This window comes from Mesocricetus auratus, unplaced genomic scaffold (genome assembly GCF_017639785.1).
Source record: "Mesocricetus auratus isolate SY011 unplaced genomic scaffold, BCM_Maur_2.0 Super-Scaffold_100676, whole genome shotgun sequence".
In the NCBI taxonomy this organism is placed as follows: Eukaryota; Metazoa; Chordata; class Mammalia; order Rodentia; family Cricetidae; genus Mesocricetus; species Mesocricetus auratus.
In genome coordinates this window covers 53,301,918-53,314,289 of record NW_024429266.1, presented here as the reverse complement: position 1 = coordinate 53,314,289, position 12,372 = coordinate 53,301,918, and the positions used below count along the sequence as shown (strand labels likewise).

At 38.5% G+C, this 12,372-nt stretch overlaps 1 protein-coding gene across 2 annotated transcripts in view; it reads right to left on the bottom strand.

Moving 5' to 3' along the window:
- Nucleotides 1–12,372, bottom strand: part of Camsap2 (calmodulin regulated spectrin associated protein family member 2) — a 69,944-nt gene that overhangs the window by 40,514 nt on the left and 17,058 nt on the right. The window lies entirely within an intron of this gene.

Sequence of the window (12,372 nt, the reverse complement as noted above, 5' to 3'; positions counted from 1 at the left end):
GAATCCAGCAAGTATCTCAAAAAATTAAATACTGAAAGAGCAAATAACCCACTCAACAAACAGGCTAATGAACTGAACTCTTAAAATTAGTACGTATGAAGAGCACATAAACATATGAAAATGTGTTCAACATCTTTAGCCATTAGGAAAATGCAAATCAAAGGTACATCAAAACCCAACAAATATCAACAAGACTGCAGAGGGGTATGTGGAAGGCAGAGTACTCTTTACACCATGTTGGTAGGAATGTAAACTAGTCCAGCCACTATAAAAATTTAGTATGGGGGTGTCTTAGTTACTGTTCTATTGCTGCGAGACACCAGGACCAAGACAACTTATAACAGAAAGCATTTAACTGGGGGCTTGCTTACGGTTTCAGACGGTGAGTCTACGACCATTATGGAGGGGAATGTGGTAGCAGACAGGCAGGCATGATACTGGAGCAGTAGCTGAGAGCTTACATCCTGATCCACAGGCAGGAAGAAGACAGTGAGACTAAGCCTGGAGTGGGCTTTTGAAACCCCAAAGCCCACCTCCAGTGATACACCTCCACCAAGGCCACACCTCCAAATTCTTCCCCCAAAGTTCCAGTAACTGGGGACAAAGCATTTAGACATGAGCCTATGGGGCCATTCTCATTCAGACCACCACAGAAGCATCCTCAACAAATGAAAACCAAATCCCACGCCACTTTTGGGCATACCAAAAAGAATCAAAGTCAATTTCCTATGGAAATACTTTCTTATCTATGATTACTGTGGTCCTACTCACAACAGTCATGGTACACAGCTGGCTTGGAGGCCTACCAATGGACAAAGGAGTGTGTGTGCTGGTAAGTGTACACTCACACGTGCACATGCACTCACACACTCATACACAGGCATAATAAATTTTATTATGTTTTATTCTGGGGAGGGAGGGATGATTTGGGCGGGATCAGGATATGAAAGATACAAAGAATAAAAGACAGTAAACAACAACAACAACAACAAAACCCCCCAAAACTGTTGTACTATTAGCTAAAATCTCACAAGGTTTTATTTTTAATTCTATATCCTGCTTCTCTGTGTTTTGACCCACCCTTTGAACTGTAAGGTACTTTCTGATTCCATTATTTTAGTTTCTTACCTAATGTGTCCTGTCAACATTTTCCTAGATTTGTTAGATTTGAATTGCACTCTATTTGACAGTCATGTGCTCCTGCATTCAAAGCACTGGTTGTCTTGATATACACTCCAGTGTTTAATTAAACTCGCGTGCCTTTCTATCAAGTGGGAAACCCAGGCTGTCTGCCTGGGCTACATGGTTTCTCACAGAGAAGCTATCCTGCAAAAGGTTTGTCTTTACCTTTGGCAACGAACCTAGGGAAAAAAACATGGTTTGCTGAGTTAAGTTCTTGTGATCTGTGTTATCTTTGCTAGGTTTTGTCTGTCAATCTTAAAAACCTTAAGAAAAATTTTCCTTGCTCTTCAAGTCTTTTTTATTTTGTTTTGTGACACAGGTCTTGTTTGTACCCCAGGGTGGCCTGGAACTTAGGATTCTCCTGCCTCTGCCTCCTGAATTCTAGGATCACAGGCTTGTACCACCTTCAAAGTCTTCTAATTACCACTCTGATGAAATGAATGACTACTGTGCTGATTTACCATTACTGTAACAAACACAAGACAATAAACTTCTAAGAACGAAGGTTTACTTGGGTTCATGGTTTTGAAGGCTTTAGTTTACCTACTGGCCTGTGGCACTGGCAGCAAGTCATGGCTGGAGTTGTGACAGAACAAAATTGCTCACCCTCATGGCAGGTAGATCAAAGAGAGGAGGAGTTCACTGGAGTTATACTATTCCTTTGAAGGACATGCTCCAGTGACCTGGAAACCCCTCTCAACAGTGTCACCTTGGGGATCAACCTCTTAAACATGGGCCTCTAGGGGCCCATTCACAACTTTTTTTTTCACAAAGGTCTATAAAGCTACTTTGATAAAGTGCTTTAAAACTGTTTAACAATCTTAGCTAACTTCCTCATGGTTAAAGTTTTGAGATGCCTTTTTAAAAATAAACATTTTTATTAATTCTTTCAGAATTTCATACAATGTATTTTGATCACATTTACCCCCCAACTCCTCCCTGATCCAGCTTCACCTCCCCAATCCTTTGTGTCCTCTTATAATGTCCTGTTTTTAATTTAATAACGTTAACTCCAATGTGCTGTCCACACACTTCTGGGTGTGAGTCAGGACTCTCTGACCTAGAACTACCTTGGGTGGTTTACAAGTGAAAATCTCATCTTATCTATAGAAACACATGTGATAACAGGCTCTCGGGTCATACTATAGACTTTTCACTGATGTGGATGTGTGAAAAATTACATGACAATTTCAAAAGTGTGATGGTCCTGGTGTTAGGCTATCAATTAAGACTGGTATGCTATGAAAATAACTAAATGTTCTTGTCAATTACTAGGCTTTATCAGAGTTCCTCCTTTTGTCACCCAGTTTTTCCAGCCAAATGTCAAACTCATGGGGAGGACTATACAAGATATTCATGAATACTTGCTTCACAATCAATGGCTACTGTGAGCAGCTATCTAGAACTCAAGGAGTCTCCTTTAGTTCACCAGGTAACTTTAGCAACATCTTTCTCTTTCTTTCTTCTTTCTTTCTTTCTTCCTTTCTTTCTTCTGAGACCTGGGTTTCTCTGTATTGTTTTGGAGGCTGTCCCGGAATTCTCTCGGTAGACCAGGCTGGTCTCGAACTCACAGAGATCCGCCTGCCTCTGCCTCCCGAGTGCTGGGATTAAAGGCGTGAGCCACCAATGCCCTGCTTTAGCAACATCTTTAATGTAACCATTTGTTCAAACTACATACATGATCCTCACTCTCTATTTTAAACATTCCAAATATCACACAGGCATGGGTACTAGAAGATGAGATTGTTCTAGACTACATACATATTGGTTAAATGTGTCCCAATTAATACTACATACTACATCTGAATAAATTTCTCTTGGGAACTGAAACCAGAATGCATAAAAATAATACAGGTTAAACAGAAGGAGCAGGGCTCACCTAATTGCCCTTAACACCCAGATTCATAACCCAAAGCCATTATGCAAGTTGCTTTGCTATGTTCTTACTAGTCTTTTTTCTTTTTTAAACATTAGTTTCTTTTAAAAGTTTATCCCTGTTCCCTGTCAAAGATCTGCAGAAGTAAAACTCCTAACAAAACGATGTTGGCCCAGTCCTTGGGGATGATAGCAAATATCTATGGAAAAGGAAAATCACTGAACTTAACAGTGAGCTCCAGGCAAACCTAGTCTGAAAACTACAACTTTTAAACCCTCCTGCTTCCTAACATAATTAAATGGGGCTTCACTGGTATTCACTCACCCATATTAGACTTTCTCAGCACCAAGACAAAGTCGAAACTTAGCTGTAGGATGATTGGTCCGTGATGCTTTCAGAGAAACTCTTCCCCAGAGGAAGGAAAGGTGAAAGCTGTCAGAATCATAATCCAGTCATTTCTGTCAAGCCCCAATAAAGAAAACAAGTGAAAGGAAATGAAGGAGGGAGGAAGGAAGGGATAAAGTTGAGAGATCTCATATTACATGTATGCTAAACAACTGTCACTGAAGACCCACAAAGGGACACTGAAACCGCTCTCTCACACACACACACGTTCATATCGAATGAATGCATCAATGAATCAGTGAATGAATGGAATGGAATCATTCGTGGGGGGGGGGCTGCGCGCACGCACACGCAGGGCTAATCTATCAGGACCAGATTCTTAATGTTTTGAAAACTCTTAATTCATATATTTCCAAGATAAATGAGGAAGACCATATGATTATCTTAACAAAAGAAAAAATACTTGAAAGAAACAATACCTATTTATGACTTAGCAAACTACAAAAGAAAGGACATATCCAAAAATCCTACAAATAGCATTACTCTTTGTTGGCTTTTCTTTAGTATAAAGGTGGGGGACTAGTGCACGCTCGTGTGAAAAGCTGATTATAAAGTGTATATAGAAATGTAAAGAAAATGGAATAGTAATTTTTGACATACAAAGTTGAGCAGTTTGCATTACAGACGGCAAGACTTGGGATAAAATGATATAGGTTACTACTGGCCTGGGCTAGCAACCTTGTCTCTCCAAAAAATAAAAAAGTGTAGCACATAAGAATGGCTACCAGAGCCTAAGAACAATGTGGGGAGGGGAAATGGAGAGAAGAGATCTATTTGGTATAGAGGTTCACGTGGAAGAGAAGAGAAATGCCCCGTGTTTATAGCATAGTGGAATAACTGGTTGACAATTACCTAAATAATTCAAAACATCTAGTAGAGGGATGAGGGAATGGTTAGATTCTTAATGGAGTTTGGATCACAAAAACCCAGAAAAATGACAAGTGAGTGTAGAGTCATGTCTATAATTCCAGCCTTGGAAAGTTGGGACAAGGGATCCAGAGCAAACATTTTAGCAAGACCAGCCACATCAGAGAGCCCTGGGTTTAGCTGAGAGGTCTGCTTTACTGAAGACAGTTGGAGAGTGACAATTCCCAACTATCACTACAGGCCTCCACAAGCATATGCCATCCTCTTGTACACACCCACCCACACATGTGTCCACATATCTACAGGTATGAACACACATACACTATAAACACCCCACGAAAGAAAAAAAGGAAAAAGGAAAAAAGAAAGCGGGTAAAGGGGGCGTTAATTTTCCTAATATAAAGGAATAATGAATGTCTGGAACAACAGGTATGCAATTATCCTGAGCAATGAGTTTATATATTAAAATGGCATGCTTGCCCCATAAATATGTATAGGTACTAGTGTCAATTTAGAACAATTTTTCAACTGTGAACACTTGATTTCTTATCACAAAGTGTCAAATAAAATATATACCTCAAAGTAATCTAAAATTTTTTCTAGGAAATTTTTATAGGTTTACAATCACTGTTTGGTTGTAAGTTTGTACTTATGACACAAACTTATTACATAATAAATAAAATCTAAAGACACTCTTTAGACTTAAAATGTTACTAATTAATGCTTTAAGCAATTAATGGAGTTTCCAATAAGCCAATCGAACACGTAAACAGGAAAAGGTAATCAAGACTATGAAATAGGGGTGTTATTAAAAGCCCATGAAAGTAGATTACATTCTACAAATCAGGGCTTAAGTGGAACGTGTGTTTTCAGATGTCCTACCCACAGTGAGCTGGGCAAGTCTATTTTTATGACAGCTTACACACAGCGGCTCAGGCTTGTCCAGCACTGCTCAGCTAATTGCTGCTCCCTGTGCCCACAATGTAAAATGATGGCCATGTTCTCTCCCTGTACAAGATGACATGCCTAATGTAGTTTAAGCAGTCACGTATGTTGTATGTCTAAATGTTTGTTTTATAGTTTTCCAAATCTGAAAGTTTTCCAAGAATACTCGCTTCTAAGCCAAAAATTGTGCCTCAAACCTCAAAATCTAAAACAAGTTACCAAAGTACTCTGAAATATATTATATAAAAAGAACCACCAGCAAAAGCTTCAGTGAACCCTCAAAAAACCCTGAGAGAAAGTTTGTCAGCTAGTTTCTTTCAGCTGGCTGTGTATGAAAATGTGACTGCCAGCATTAGTTTTATCATAATTAGTTGTATCACTGGTAATGATACTGTGATACCATCGTGACTATCCTCTAATTGTCTTTTGACAAAAGAGTTGCCCTGGTCATGGATGGTATCTTTTCACAGCAATAGAAACCCGAAGGCAGGTGCTTTAACCCTAGAACTCAGCAAAGCAGAGGAACCTCTGAGCTGAGTCCAAGTCTAGAAAAGCACAGCAACACCGCACCCTTTTCATTTTTTTTAAAGATATGATCTTGCAAATGCATTTAATTCCTAAAAACTCGGTAATATCAAATGTTCATTGATTCTGCACCTCCTTGGCAGAATATTGTGATAACCAGGACCCACAGACCCCATCTTCACAGAAGTGATTCTATGTAAAAGCAATTTGGGGCTAACCTTGGCTGGGTGGAACAACGGTAGAATATCATTTTTTTCTTGAGAAACTTCACTTTGGCTTCATTCTACAGGAATAAGCTGAAATCTACTAGGCATCCTACCTTTTCTAACAATTTTTTTTAAGTTAAAAAAAGAGAATGCAATGCCCTCTCTGGGCAACACACCTGTATGTGGTACATACATACATATGCAGGAAAAAACACCGATACACATAAAATAACAAAATAATGACTTTCAAAAGTAAAAAGTTGGGCACGGTAACAAGGAGCTGTAATCAATCCCAACCCCAAGGGAGCAGAGACAGGCCAAGTCCTGAGCACATGCTGGCCAGCTAGCCTAGGTTCAATGACCCCATCTTCAAATAGAAAGGACAACTTCATTTTGACTTCTGGCCTCCACATGAGGCCAAAGGGGTCATAGACACACAGGCAGACGGGAGGGAGAACACAAGCTGATAATGAAGACTAGCTCAACCCTGAAGGGGTCCAGAAAGGGTTAAACTAAGGGGCTTTTGTAATTACTAGCTACCAATTGCTTAACTAGATGTGGTATATTGGCTGAATTTTTTCCCTAGCCCTATTTGTAATTCAGTCCCTTCTGTAGTTCAGGCCGAGCAATTTTAATCTCCCGAGTAACACAGTGCTGCTAAAGAGACTCTCTGAAACACAAATCTGATTGGTTATAACCCTCTCTGTGGGGTTTAACCTCCAGACTCTAAGTCTCCCTTCCTTCTAGGAGAACACCACATTTGTCACAGCCTAAGTCATTTCCATCTATTCTGAGGCATCACTTCCAGTCATCTCCCAATATGTACCTTATGCTTAAGCTATAACTAAGCACTGCCTTAGTTATTCCCACATACATTATCAACATCACACCTATCATTTCCCTATCTAGTGAATTCCTTCACATCTTTCAAAACTTAGTTTAAGGGCTGACAACATGGTTGAGTAGGTAAAGTGCTTGCCACACAAACTTGACTACCTAGTTCAACTCCCAGAACCTACATAAAGGTAGGAGAAAAGCAATTCCACAGTTATCCTTTGACCTCCACAAGTATTCATTCTCACATCCCCCCACCTCCCTCTGTCATAGACAGACAGGCAGGCAAGCAGACAGATAGACAGACAGACACAGACAGACAGACAGACAGACAGACAGACAGCCCACACACAATACACACACTAAAAAACAAAACACAACTTGGCCAAAGGGTAGAACTGGGTTTAGTGTCTCTATATAGCAAGCACCTTATCAGTTTGAGTATCTCTCCAGCCCCAGTGACATAAAAAGAGGTATATACAATACGCTACCTAGAAATAAAAGGATTCAAATTAGGTACACAATGAGTGAGATCCAGCACTACCTAAAGGGAAAAGGACTCTGATTAAAAACAGCCACGAGGGCTGGAGAGATGACTCAGTGGCTAAGAGCACTCACTGACTGTGCTCTTATAGAGGACCTGAGTTTGGTTCCCAGCAGTCACGTGGTCACTCCTAACCATTTGAAATTCTGGTTTCAGGGAATTTCACTTTTCTTCCATGGGCTACTGCAACCACATGGTGCATAAAAATGCACACAAACACACCCATGCACAGAAAAATAAAGACAAAAACAAAACAGTTTACAAATAAAAATTCAGTGTTGCAGTATTTGATTATGCTGTGTAAAGATATGTCACTGTGATCTGTCTAATGAAAAGCTTGAACTGTCAATAAACAGGCAGGATTTGCAGGCAGAGGACGATGGGAAGAAGAAGGGCGGAGACTCAGGAGACTAGAGAGGAAGCAGCAAAGCAGGATGGACCGTATATGGATGAGGAAACGAGCCTCAGGGTAGCACACAGGTTAACAGAAATGGGTAATTTTCAGTTATAAGAGCTAGCTAAAAACAAGCCTAAGCTATCATTCAAGCTTTCATAATTAATAATAAGTCTTCGTGCTGGGATTTGGGAGCTGGCGGGAAGGACAGAGAAGGACTAGCTACATATCTATCTGCTCACACATTTGAAAGGCATTTTTATAAAACCTTGACAAGAAACTAAGGTCTCCTCACTTCACCTACTACTGTAATACTCATTTACATAATCCTTCTCTAAAGTGCAATTTTTAAAATAGAGAAGTTTTTCTTTCCCTTCAACTTTGTATGAGTAAGTTGGTGGCTAATGGAAATCTGTAAGAATAGCTGCCAAATGGGAGAACAGGAGAAGCAGAAAAGGAAAGAAGAGTAAGGCAAAACAATAATAAAGGCAAAGGACACAGTGTTCCAGTAGCATTCCCCGTCTATTCCTTCTGTCTCCCCACTTCCTGTTATTACCTCAACAAAGAATAAAATAATACTACTTGGTTATTAAGAACACAGAATTTATGTCTAGGTCAGAGATGGTCAGAATCCTGCCTTCACCACAGTCCTGTCTTTGCTTGTGAACTTTGCCATTACATGCGCAAAGCCTGCATCTTCATCAGGAGAACACAGTAGTTAAGAGTTTGTTACATGAGCTTGGGTGTGTGAAGTATAAGCATACTGCACAGTACATGGCAAACTAACAAAAAGAGCTACCAGGTTGTCTGAGAACAGAGAAGCAGAAGGAAAATTAGAAAGACCTAAGAACAGGACCATAATATTCTAACTTGACAAAGTACTTCACAAAGCATTGATACAGGCAAAGGTGGAAACCATACACAGTAACAAGAGAAACAGATGGAATGTGGAGAATACACTATGACCATTTAGTCTACAACCTTGTCACTCCGAAAAAAAGTTAAAGTTCTTAGTTTCAGCTTCCATCTCTTCTGACCCTGAGTCACATTTATACTTGTATGTAATTACATTTTAATATGTAATACACAACATACTTCACAGTACGACAAACTTGGGTCAAACAATTCGGTCAATTCAGCAACCATGCTCACCCCACCCTGTTCATCAACCTGTCCTATGCTGCTTTTCCTAGGACCAAGCAGAGGCCATCCAATTTACCTCGAGGTTAGTGTCTACTGCTCAAGGTGACAGTTCAGAGCACAATTTTCCTGCATTCCGACTGAGAGGCTTGCCCCAGCGTTTTCCTCACTAAATTCTTAAGCTCATTATGCAAGTGAAGATGTTCTCTCAGTGGTCCGTGAGTGCAGAGCATAAAACAGGATGAAAGATAACACTTCTTTAAAAAAATGTTTGCAGTGTCTTCTGTGTTCTAGCTACAGCTTCACTGATCCTGCCTTGGTGGTACAGTAAAGCAGTGTAGTACAACAGCACAGGGGCCACAACTATTTAGCTTTAGTTATATACATTACATGAATTATATATCATGGAATATACATATATATGTGTATACATACATATTTCATAGCCAGGCAGTGGTATACAGCTGTAATTTCAAATTTCAAAAGGTTGAGACAAGAGGATTGTTATGAGTTTAAGATCAATTTGGTCTATGTAGCAAGACTCTGCCCACCCTCTTACTAAAAACATTCTAACTAAATATTAACAAGTAAATAAACAAAGCTTCCATTATAACAATATTGGCAATTTAGAAGAGAACATTTGATGCCTAACTTTCCAATGACAAATGGTCCCACTTTAATTACAATTAAGTAAACAGAATAAGCTACATCTTTTCTGTATTTATTAGAATAAAAAATTTCAATATAAAATCTGGGGGCTGGGAATGTAGCTCAGTTGGGACAATGCCTGCCTAACATGCAGGAAGACCTAGATTTGATACCCACTGATAACCTAGATGTGGTTATACACATCTACATCTGTTATTCCAACACTTGGGAGCTATATGCAGGAGGATCAAAAGTTCAAGGCAACCACACAGTATGCTGGAGGCCAGCCCAGGAAACATGAGACCCAATCTTCAAAACATAATAAAATGAAAACAGTGAAAAAAATTAAGTACTTTGATTTACATAATAAGGAAACAATAAACCATATCTTAAAATCAATCTCGTTTCATTATATACATATGCACATTTATTTAGTTTTATGTATGTCAATTTCTTTCCTACACACATGCACAAATATGGCTGGAAAATTAATTCACAACCAAGAGTTTGATTTCTCAGTCTCTAGTCTAGGTAAATATGATTCCAAAAACTAGTCAGGTATGATGGAGCATACCTTTAATCCAGTACTCTGAGGCAGAGGCCAGTGGATCCCACTCTCACAAAATATACAATTAATTGCAGGGGAAGTTGGAGTAGCCTAGTGTGAGGGTCTAACAATCAACCATTAGAAGGAGGAGTCAAAAAAGGGGGAAACATATAATTTAAATTAGTTCTTTAAATATTAAATATTGTACTATCTTAGCCTTTGATAAAAAGAATTAAGGGCTGAAGAGCTAGCTCATTTATTAAGAGCACTTGCTACTGTTGCAAAGAACCAGGGTTCCCAGGACCTGCATGGAGGCTAAAGGCATCTGTTACTCCTATTCCAGAGGACCCAATGCCCTCTTCTGGCTATGTAGGCACCAGGTATGAATATGGAACACACACATACGTGTGGGCAAAATACTCACATACATAAAATAAAGTACATTTTTTAAAAAGAATCAGGAAGAATATTATGTCATAAAAAGCCACGATACTTCTGCTATTATATCCACCCTGACTCTAAAGCTGTGAGGCATACATACAGGAATAGTTTACTAAAACTACTAAGCTTATTCAGAACTAAAGTGGTATCAATACATTCACTGGGAGTGAAAACATTTTTCCTGATCTCCTAAAAAGCAAGACAAAGAAGCAACTGGTAATTTAAATAACTCTTATTTTACATTTTAAAAGTTCCTTAACAAATTTTTACTAGTAAAATGTTCTCATATAAGTTTGTAGAAGAGTAATATAATATTACAAGAGTAACAATAATAAAGTTACAACAACTGAAAAACTTTGAATTCTGACAAAAACTGAAAGTATACAGTTACAATACAGCTCAGTAAATGTGTCACTACAAAGGGTTAAGTTGATGTAGTCTAGTCTGAAGTTTTAACAGCCAACAATTAGAAGTCAGAGCTGGAAAAAGAGGGATACAATCTGTTATTTAGTCTTTAAATATTAAACATTCAAAATTGTCAGTAAGTTCTACAGGGTGAAAGAAACCTAAGTAATGTAATTAGATGTCTACCAAACTCTTTATTTCTAACCTAGTCCTCCAAGTACCTGACATGTTATATCTTCACACACACAAACTACACTAGGAAGACTGTAGAAAGTATGTTAAGTTTGTTTCCTTATTAAGATTGAAGATTGATAACCTACATTAAGGAGCATCTAGGTTACCTACCACATACTTGGCTGTGTCTGAAAGACCAGCTCCTAAACAAACACTTTCAGAATCAACAGTGTGCTGCATAACTAACTACCTACTTGGCCTTGAAACTTCAATTACTTAGAAGTGGATGTAGCTGCCATTTGAATCCAACTAAGAGAGTAAACCCTGAAGAGCTGAATGTGGCATATCCAGAAATAGAATTTAATTGTCCCTAGAGCTAGTGAATGGTTTACACATGATATGCACACATGTACACAACTCAGAGAGAGTAACCATATGTGAATCTGGAGCCAGTGAGAATTGAAAATACCATATGTGAAAAATATCAACATTCTAGGTTATCCTTAATATTTTATTATAAATTTTTAACTAAATTACTCTCATTCCTTACAAATACTAAAGTGAGTTGTTTTTTTTTAAAGAAAGATAACAGAAAGTAAAGTATAACATCACTTCCACTTAGTATTAGACTTGGTGATTTTGTTCACTCTTCTTGAGTCTTATAATATACCCTTTTATGTAATAGAACTTTATCCCAAGGCTACTATTCTCATGAAAAATAATTTAAACATGCAAAACCACTTTTTACTCTTTAGCATTCTTTGTGTATGTGTGGGTGTGTCCACCTGTGTGCACAAACAGAGGCCAAAGGCTATGTTGGGTATTCTGCTCTATCATTCTTCTCCTGATTCTTTCAAAGTCTCCCACTGAACCTCAAGTAAGGCTGGTGGCCAGTAAACCCCAGTGATCTTTATCTGTACTATACCCCCACAGTGTTGAGGGTATAGTAACCTGACTTGTTTTACGTTAGTGTTGGGGATTTGAACTCAGGTCCTTACATACTCAAGGTAAGTATGACAAGCACTCTTACCCACTGAGCCATCTCAAAAGACCTGCTTTTTTTTTAGTAACATTCTTTTTTTTTTTTAAGTAACATTCTTAACATTCATGATGGTAACTGTATTTTGTGAAATTTACCCAAAGCACAGAGTGAGCTTAAAAATATCTGGGTTTATGTCTATAGACTATTTAGGAGTTCCTAAATACTTATTCCACTTAGACTTCTACATATATTTTCTA